Raw genomic sequence first — 10458 nt, 5'->3', positions numbered from 1 at the left:
AACAGTTTCGACAGCGCGGGAGGAGGATTATTGGTTGATAATTCGAACATCCTTGCCAGGCTTAGGAATTGCGACGATCTCGGGGTGCTTCCAGGCTGTCGGGACTTTTATGATTAAAGGTTTACTTCCAGATGGTCCGCTGCTGCGAGTGGTATGTGTCTTAGCAGGACATTAGTAAATCTGGCCTCCAACTTCTTGAGGTCAAAGAAGTTTAACTGTGTCTTTATTTCTTGGGATGTTATTGGTTCTATGATGCCGTCTTCTGCTCGTTCCGCTAAAAATACTGATGATAGCTCAGCGGTAAGGTCGAAGTATTGCAGATCCATTGGGTCAGCGATCGGTGTAAAATTACTGGTGAAGGCAACAGTCACGGCGTTCGCTTTCACATCATATTCGCAGCTGGTGTTGTAGTCTACTAGAAATGGTGGGATTTTGCGTGACTTTTTAGTGAACAGTCGCACCGTTTTCCATGGTGCCCCATCTTCAGGCTACAGGTTGGCAAGTTTGTCTGTCCATGAGTGAATTCTATGTTTTTTCCACAGCAGCTTTAATTTCCCTCCTCATCCTACTGCACAGTCGTTTGTTGTTCTGATTCCAGATGAGATGCCATTCTCTGAAAACAGTACCCTATTCCTTGACAGCGTTCAGCAGGTGATGGGACGTTGGAGACGCCGTCTCTTTTTTCGGTCTGCTGGTCCTGAAGTGGTGTCTTTAACTGCTTGGAGCGTTTCTCGGGTTACGTGTTGAAGAGCTGTATACGCTCCTACTTCTTAAGGATCAGAAGCGTGTTGCAGACTGTCCTTCATTCATTATCGAATAGTTTCCCACGATATGTCGTGGATACCAGGTCCTGTACGTCTTGCTGACATGGCGTCCATCTGTAGGTCGAATATGGCTTACGCATCGTCCGAAGATAATATGTATTTCACTCGCTGTGATGTCATATGGTAGAAGCGTTACAATGGCTATATATAAGACATCTGGCCTTCCTCTGGTTATGGGATAGCACGTGGGATCGAGTGGGCCAATAGCAGTAGCGTTGTTTGCTCTTACGACACGCAGATGCCGGCGGCCGCTTGTGTTAGTCATTGTAGAATTCCAAGTGTTGTTTTTTGGATTAGAATCTCCACCGAGAAATGTTCTGCCGCGCACTGCTACAAAGGTCGTGATGTCAGTGGGATAAAGTACTCTTGTGGGCCTGTAGGCAGCTATAAGGGTAACTCTCCCTTCCACTGCGATGACTCCTATATCATTTCCTTCTGTTTTTGTCAATGTTAGTAGTTGCAGGAGATGGTGACCAAGCGATTTATTTATGTAGGTAGTCGTTCCGCCAGCTTTAATCGGAAACTCGTTTCTGTAACAGCACAATTTGCTACTGTAACGTTGGTACCGACCTCTAAATGCGTCTCTGTGACGAAACACATGTCGACTGCTTCTTTTACAAGAAATCCTCGGAATTCTCCTGCCTGATTGAAAATGTCATTTGTACTGCAGAAGACGATAGTTAACGTCCTTTGTTGGTGTTAATTTGTTGGTGTTAACATATCCCACGGAGGTTGAACCCTCTCCCACAACAGTATGAACAGTGGTTGCTATGTGACGTGGAATGTCGCACACCACATCCTCTAAAAACTTTAACATGTCGGTTAGAGTGGTTAAGGTCTGCTGAAGTCCGGAGTTTTGCTTCGAAGATCTGTTCTCTTTAGGAGTGTTGCTTTCGTTGTACAAACCCCGGGGACTTTGGTGACTGAAATGAGGATCGCGATATTTGCTTTCTCTGTTGTCCGTTGCCCTTCAGTTCGGTAGTTTGTCGGCATTTTGTATCATTTGAGATAGCAGCTGCCTAGCTGACTCCTGTTTCTTCCACCGCTGATTTCTTTTTCTGAGATTGCTGCCTGACGAGTGCTCGCAATCCTTTCAACTGGCAAAATGATATCCCTCACAGTTGAACATTCCGATTTTCCCTTGGAAACGTCTTGTGTGCATTTATCGCTGTTGTGGTTGCGGCCCATTCCACACATTTTTCGGGAATTTATAACGCTGTGCTAGTCCTCTTGTAGATTTATGTTTCTCAATGGTGAAATCTGTTACGAATACCCTCTTGACGTCGGAGAGTCTTCTGTTCTCAACGGTGTCCAAGACAACGGCGAAGTACAGGGGTATGATCTTCTTCGTCTTTGGCTATATCATTTGCACAACGGTATGGATACTAAGACCGTGTCGGTCGAGAGTCCGTTTCAGATAATTAAAATCAATGTTTATCGGGAGCTTCCTCATCGTCAGCTTCTTGGAGCTCTCGTCACGGTGAGAGTAGGTGTAATATCCAAGCTGCAGTTTTTTAACTAAGTTTAATGTTATGTTGTAGTCTTTGAGAGTGCACGCCATCACGTAGCTTCCGGTAAGGGGAACTTCCAGGTGTGTTCCCTCACCGATGATGGCACCGGGTGTTCTAATACGTCGGTGTATTTTCCCTTCATATTGTACAGCGATCACTATAGGTTTAGGCTCTCACTGTAGTTGAATCCTATCCTGTGACTCACGATTTGAAAACTAACATGTTATACGGAGGTGACAGTAGAACTTTTGGTTTGGTCACCACGTTGGTGTGGGAGTGAAGGGGCCCCATCCTTTATTAAAGGTAGTTGAATCACTGTTTCTGAATGATGCCGTTCTTCTTCGTTTTGATGGCGCTGTGGATGTAGCATGCTTTGATTGTTTTTTGCCGATGGTCCAGGGGCGGCGTCTTTATCTTGGCACTCATCTTCATTTGCAGAGTCGGTGTCAGAGATGGTGTCGAAGGAGTGGTGGTTTCTCCTCGTTACGGCTTCGTTTTTCAGTTTGGGTAGGAGCCCACACCTTGCATCTCTTACGGTTGATGGCCTTAGTTTCCACGGCCCCTGGAGCTGAAACTGCTGCTTGTTCTATGGCAGGTGTTGCCGTAGCTGCTTAAGTGGTGGGTTTAGCCGGATACGTGGTAGCTACTGTCGCAGTCGCTGGATCCTGTCCAGTTCTGGTTGATGACGAGACGTCTCCTAAGTTAAGCTGGTTTTCCGTGTTATGGCAGACCATCTCGTCGTCCGTTGTGTAGGACACGTCCGTCATCGTGAATCGGCCGGCTGCGATAGCCGACGAGAGAGAGCTCGCCACCCTCCGACCGGCCGACGGCCGCGGTTGCGGAGCCGAAGCTATGTCCGCATCGCTACCTCAGTCATCTGTCCGCTTCGCTTTGACATACTGTCTCGGAATGTATCTGTGCAAATGTAGCGATCAAACATCTGTCTCGTAAAGCTATTACCACTTCCATAGCTTAAGAGATACTAAAAAAGTGCACTTTGTTTTCGTTCGCGACGTATGTCAACAAGCTATTAGAGCAGCGGTGTGATTGCTGTTGAAATCATTTCTTTTTAATTTTCGTATGAATTCGTTTATTACATTGTAGCCTGTTACTGTTATTTAAACACTGTTTGTATTCATTCTCACTCAATTTACTAGTATCAGCAGTTAATTCATTTTGTCCCCTATACATCGTTAGCTAATGATACGAAATGGACTACTACAGCTAACTCAATACTACTCCCATCAGCATAACTTTTCTGATGTTAATGAAGTTTATATCCTTCACCGCACAAAACTGTATATACCACTACTTTTGCCCTACAACTTGTTTGCCTTCTGTTTGTCACTGCTATACACAATAAAGCTTTGAAATTTATAATAAGAGGCGATAAAAAAGTTTCCGTTCGCAGGCCGTACAGTCCAGAATCGGTATGCTAGCCAATCAGAATCGCAGTGAGCATTGGGGCAATCATCACATCAACGTACCGGGATGAAGATACCCGTTCGATAAAACTCCGTGTCCTTGTATGTGAAGAAGCCTGTAACTAGCTGCTGTATGTTCTCGTCCAACAGGAGTCGTCCACCCTTCAAGCCCTTTTTAAGGGACCGAAGCTGTGATAATCGCATGGAGAAAGAGCAGGACTACAGGGTGAGTGCTCCAGTGTCTTCCATTTACGTTGGCTTAACTTACGCGTTACATCACTTGCGATATGGGGACTTACGTTATCATCAAGCAGCAGTACCGCTTGGTACACCGTTCCACAACGGATGTCTATCGGTGTTTGTCCTTTGGCATTAAAGAAAAGAATAACAGGACGTTGGTCCCATTTGGACGCATTTGGTAATAGCGTCGCTATAGTTTACATTATTGCATTTGCTGCATGCATGTCAGAAAGACAAGAATACGGCACTAATCCCTTGCCTACATGTCGGTGCTTACATACCCGATCGGAGTCGCGCTGCGTTGCACACACGCTACAACAACGCCCTCAAACGGAAACTTTTTGATCGCCCCTTGTACTATAAACAGTCTTTAGTCGAATTTTTGTCTGCCACATTCCGCAAGGCACTATAGTACGTCGTTCACTGGCACACATTGCCAGTTCCTTGGGCGCTGTGGAGGGTGTTGTAGCGGAATCAGCCTCTGCCGTCGTCTGCCTCCCAGTCTCTCTTTGCAAACATTATAAAAACATTTTATGAAACTTGTAGAATGAAGAATGAGATATGCCACAGAAAAAGAACACAAACTATTGAAAGAAACACAGCTAACATTTTAGCAGCGGTAACACATAATTTATATCTCACTATGAGGCAACAGGATTGTGCAAATGGGATTAGCCAATGACGTGTTCCGTAAATAGCATATTCCAAAGCGTTTCCTGCTTCCCACATTTCCCTCCATCAGTAACTCCATGGCAATGACTTTCGAAATAGGGTACAATTCTCCAAATGGTGTCTACAGAAACTGCAAAGTGATTCGGCGTTCCCATGTAAAATTTTGTTTACAGATGAAGTACCGTTTACGAACTATTGGCAGATCAAGCTTTGCAACATGTAATACTGATCAGCTGAAAAACAACACGGGCCAGGGAAAGTGTACAAACAACAATCTTGGTCTGTCAACTAGTTGCGCAGAGCTTTAGAACGCACAAGTACCTACATTTCGTAACAAATTTGATGCTACAGTTATTGGAAGACATTCCACTGGATACAAGGCTATCGAAGTGGTACCTACATGACAGATGTCCACCCATTCCACACAGATAACTGCATAACTTCTTAACGCAAAATTTGCTGTTAACTGCATCGGTCGTTCGGGAAATAAAAATGGCCTGCGATCTCACCATACTTAACACCTGTGGATTCTTTTTATTGTGGAATAAATTAAAAAAGAGGTCTACAACCAATGATAAACGACTCCGGAAAACACGTGCAGTAATGCCTGCCCATAATCACTTTATACAATGTACCAATGCTGAATGTCGACATTTTGACCACTTGGTGTGACAGTAACAGTATAAGAGGCAGACAAATGAAGACGAGACACATGGAAAAAGTAAGTAAACTGTTTATCATTTCAAAGGAAATGGCCATAACTCTTAATACATTTATCGCACTGTGAGACAAGATGGTCAATACCTCACAGAAAAACGTTTGCAGGCGCCTATGGAATCAAAATGGTACCCAGGCATGTACCTCTTTGCCCAAAGAAAAATCGACAGCCACAAGTGCCTTTAGGAAGAGATCGGGACTGTAAGGAGGATTTATAAGGCCTTCCTAGCGAAACTTCTACAGCATCGTCAAAACAATCTTGGCAGTGTGTGGATAGGTCATAAACATCTTTCCATGAAGGTACTGATCATCTAGCCTCACAGTCAGATAAACATAATAAGAATTATGGCGATTACTTTTAAAATAATAAACCGTTTACTTACTTTTTTCAAAATAATAAACAGTTTACTCACTTTTTTCAACTATCTTCTTTTCATCTCATAATAAACAAAGGAACCAAGAGTAAGTTACATGTCTGCTTACATTAGGTACAGCAAGGCAGATGTTTGTTGGTGCTCTTCTATTGGTGGCAGGATAGCGGCATACCATCGCATTCCACTCATGTTACGTCAGTGAAGTCCTCTTCAAAGGCTACTTCCCACGCCATAGAAAAGCAAGTAGTTCCATGTGTCATGACGTCATAATTTAGTAGCTATAAACGTTGCAAATTGTTTGCTTCTGTCACAAAATTCGCCATAATATCTGCTATAACTTTTTTACATCCACACTGCCATATATATTCCATATGGATATTTGGTGGTGGATTTTTTTTAGCCAACTTGCTGTACATACAGCAGATACACCCTCACACTTTGCAAAGAAACTGCGGTGCTGCACACAAAGGAATAAAAACACTTACAGTAAAACAGCTGAACCTACGTTTCATCTTAATATTTGTGAGGACTGAAATATTGATGTAAAGGCTGTATATATTAACGAATCAGACTTATATTCGTTAATTTCAACATCTAAAAAAGATGAAGCTAAAACATTCAAAAAATGGGTTCATTTATCCTCAATTGTAAAAGATGGTGAATATACATTACAAAAAGAAAAAGACCGACTTACAATCGAATTTGAAAATAAACCAAGAATACAAGAAGAACTAAAATAACAGCTTGCTGTAGAACTGCAAAAAGAAAAATGGAAAATATAAAATTAACTAAAATATATAAAAATGTCTAAAACAGATCAAAATGATAGAATAAATGTTCTGAATACAAAATTTTTACAAAAAGATCCTGTTTATAATTTTTATGAAACAATTATTACATGAGAATTTCTATTAATTATTGAGCTACTGAAGAATACTTAGATCAGCTTTTAAATCACATAGATGATAAGAAGATAAAGAATTATACGATATGAAGTTTGATGATATCAAATATTGTATAGATTGTTTTATTGGCAGAGAGAGTGACTTGTTGTCAAACAAATTAAAATTAAATGAAGATCAAGCCAGAGATAAAATACTTAACAATGTATTAATGTCTCCTCAAAAAAATAGTAACATTAACCAATATCAATAAATTACAACTAAAGTGAACAACAAGAAAATTGATAAATTTCCATAGATAATCTCAGTAAAGAAAGAATAATAAAACAATGTTACTCAGTAGTACCTAACAAAGATAAAATTTTGAACATTTGTTTGTTAACACATAAAAAATAAACAAAGAAAAGGTATATTTAATTTAACTTAAGAAACATCTGGAGATAAAATTAAGTACATCTACATCTACATCTACATTGATAATCCGCAAGCCACCCAACGGTGTGTGGCGGAGGGCACTTTACATGCCACTGTCATTACCTCCCTTTCCTGTTCCAGTCGCGTATGGTTCGCGGGAAGAACGACTGTCTGAAAGCGTCCATGCGCGCTCTAATCTCTCTAATTTTACATTCGTGATCTCCTCGGGAGGTATAAGTAGGGGGAAGCAATATATTCGATACCTCATCCAGAAACGCACCCTCTCGAAACCTGGCGAGCAAGCTACACCGCGATGCAGAGCGCCTCTCTTGCAGAGTCTGCCACTTGAGTTTATTAAACATCTCCGTAACGCTATCACGGTTACCAAATAACCCGGTGACGAAACGCATCGCTCTTCTTTGGATCTTTTCTATCTCCTCCGTCAACCCGACCTGGTACGGATCCCACACTGATGAGCAATACTCAAGTATAGGTCGAACGAGTGTTTTGTAAGCCACCTCCTTTGTTGATGGACTACATTTTCTAAGCACTCTCCCAATGAATCTCAACCTGGTACCCGCCTTACCAACAATTAATTTTATATGATCATTCCACTTCAAAGCGTTCCGTACGCATACTCCCAGATATTTTACAGAAGTAACTGCTACCAGTGTTTGTTCCGCTATCAATAATCATACAATAAAGGATCCTTCTTTCTATGTATTCGCAATACATTACATTTGTCTATGTTAAGGGTCAGTTGCTACTCCCTGCACCAAGTGCCTATCCGCTGCAGATCTTCCTGTATTTCGCTACAATTTTCTAATGCAGCAACTTCTCTGTATACTACAGCATCATCCGCGAAAAGCCGCATTGAAGTATATATATATTAGTTTGTTATTTGTAATAATCATAAACAATACGTATGCCATCTCTTTTCAGCTTAAATAAGTGGTTAACACATCATCAAAAATTGATTTATGAATTTAGATACATCATCATCATCAGAAAAAAAGAATAAATGGAAAAAATGAGAGTTGAAATTTTTTCATTTATATGAAAACTTTTCAAAAATAATTTTATCTTTATTTACCCAATTATTATGTGCATTATCATATCCTGGCCATTTAACATAAAAACCTATAACTTTTTCCTCAAACTTTCTCAACTAGATACATATCCAGAATTTTCCTTTGTATTGTTCATGCTCATAAAAATTTCTGTGTGTGATTGGACCTGAAAATATAACATCTTTAATTTCAAAAATTTGTGTTGACCAATTAGTTACACAACCTTTTGCAAATATTCCTTTTCATTTACTCGTTCTCTCTTTATTTTCTATTTTATATCTTCATTTATTATTATATACACTTTTAGTTGATTTTTAATTCTTTTCATTAACTTCTGTTGGCTTCATTTCTATTGTTGATGTATTATATTATTATGTTCATCAACTAATTTTGAAACTACATCAATCCATTTATAATTTCCTCAAAACGCAATTTTCTCTGTATTTTTTTCCCTTCAGTGTTCTATTAATTAACAACTTTTACTTTTAATTCTGCACAAGTTTAATAATGGTTAATGTTACATTTTTTCATAAGTTCTTTAAAACTTATTGGTAAAATCCTTTTCCTCTGTCTGTTTAAATATTTCTTGGAATTCTTGTGGCTAAAATTTTTCTAACACTTTTTACTTGTTATATCTTTAACTGGATTAAACCAAGCAAATTCTGAAACAAACATCAATTACAGATAGTAAATATTTATATCTATTATTTTTGAAATTTCGTTTAATTTATCAGACGCCATTTCTACAAAATCAACTTGCCATAACTTTTCTATATCAAGTAATATAGCATTCATGGCTTTAAACAATTTTTCTCATTGGTTTATGTAATTTGTTGATAATTTTTTCACAGATATATACATTTTTAAAAATATTACTTTCTTAGTAAATTTCCATCAAACCTTTGTCATCTGTTTTTCTTAATATTCTTTGAGGAAAATGAGTTTCATTAAATTTTTTATATTTAAGACACCAGATGTGTTTATGATTAATTTCTTAGATTAAATTTCATCAAATAAAAATGAAAATTCTGTTATTTGTTTACGATATAGGTTTCTTTCTAACACTAAATAAAATATTTTGCACAGTTTTATAATTCTGAGATTTGCATTAGTGACATAGTTGTTTAATCGTGAAAATACTTGTGTATTCAGCATTTGTAACTAGACTTTTTGATTCTTTCTATAAACATCTTTTGTTAACTATGTCTTTTTTATGATTGGATCATTCATATACACGAATCTTCAGTCGTTAAAATCAATATAACGATTAATTATTTGAAAAATGTTACTTTCTTCAGTATAAATTGGTTAAATAAATTTATTATTTTGAGATCGATACCGTTTTAATCTAATTTTGATTTTTTCTAATTCTCCAGATTTTACTTTTCCATTTATTTCGTGTTTTATTTTATTTCCAAAGTCATCAATTTATTAAATTTCAAATATCATTAAGTTTAAAATTAATTATAATAGTTTTAACACTAAAATGCACAAATGACCACATATTAATTCATCATAATCTTGCATTCTCTCAACGAAATAGTACAGCTCATTTTTCCCAACTATTTACTAATTTCTTTTGGTATATTACAGATTCAAATCATATTGGCATATTAGTTAATTTGTCGATCATAAAAACACCACGAAACTGCTTAATCCTCATTTTCTTAACACGTTTTACTATACCAAAATTGCATATTGGATTAGGATACATATTAATTAGTTTTCAAACCTTATTTCAACATGAATCTTTTTTGCTAATGCTAAATTATGTGATTTTTCTTCTTCTACTTTGTAATCATTTTTTTATTTCTCGTGAACTCAGGTAGCGATAGTAGATCTGTCAGCTAAGGAATGAGTCACTCCTAAAACTGCTAATAAAATTGATTATTTAAACTTTATCCTTCTTTCTTTTTTGTTTCATATTCGATCATTTCTTTTCATAACAGGTATACTTAATGTTATTAGCGAATTACCATAAATTCCTTTTTGTCTCTTTCATAAATTCCTTTTTGTCTCTTTCTTTTTTGAGCATCATTTTAAAACTATCAGTACAATGTAAATGTGCATTATTGAGTTTAATTTTACATGATGTAGCTTTAGTTTCTCCATTCAGTAAAAAAGTAGAATCAATACCGAAATTAATCATTTATATAGATAAAAATTTTATAAAAAATTTATAGTCTCTATCCATTTCCAACAGTTCCTCATCCCATTCCCAATTTTCTTTTTCCATACATTATTCACCTATCTACTGTTACAGATAATATTTATTCAGCTAATTCTGCATATAAGTAATGAGGATAAAAA

This window comes from Schistocerca americana, chromosome X (assembly GCF_021461395.2).
Source record: "Schistocerca americana isolate TAMUIC-IGC-003095 chromosome X, iqSchAmer2.1, whole genome shotgun sequence".
Classification (NCBI taxonomy): Eukaryota; Metazoa; Arthropoda; class Insecta; order Orthoptera; family Acrididae; genus Schistocerca; species Schistocerca americana.
Note: the sequence above shows the minus strand (reverse complement) of the source record.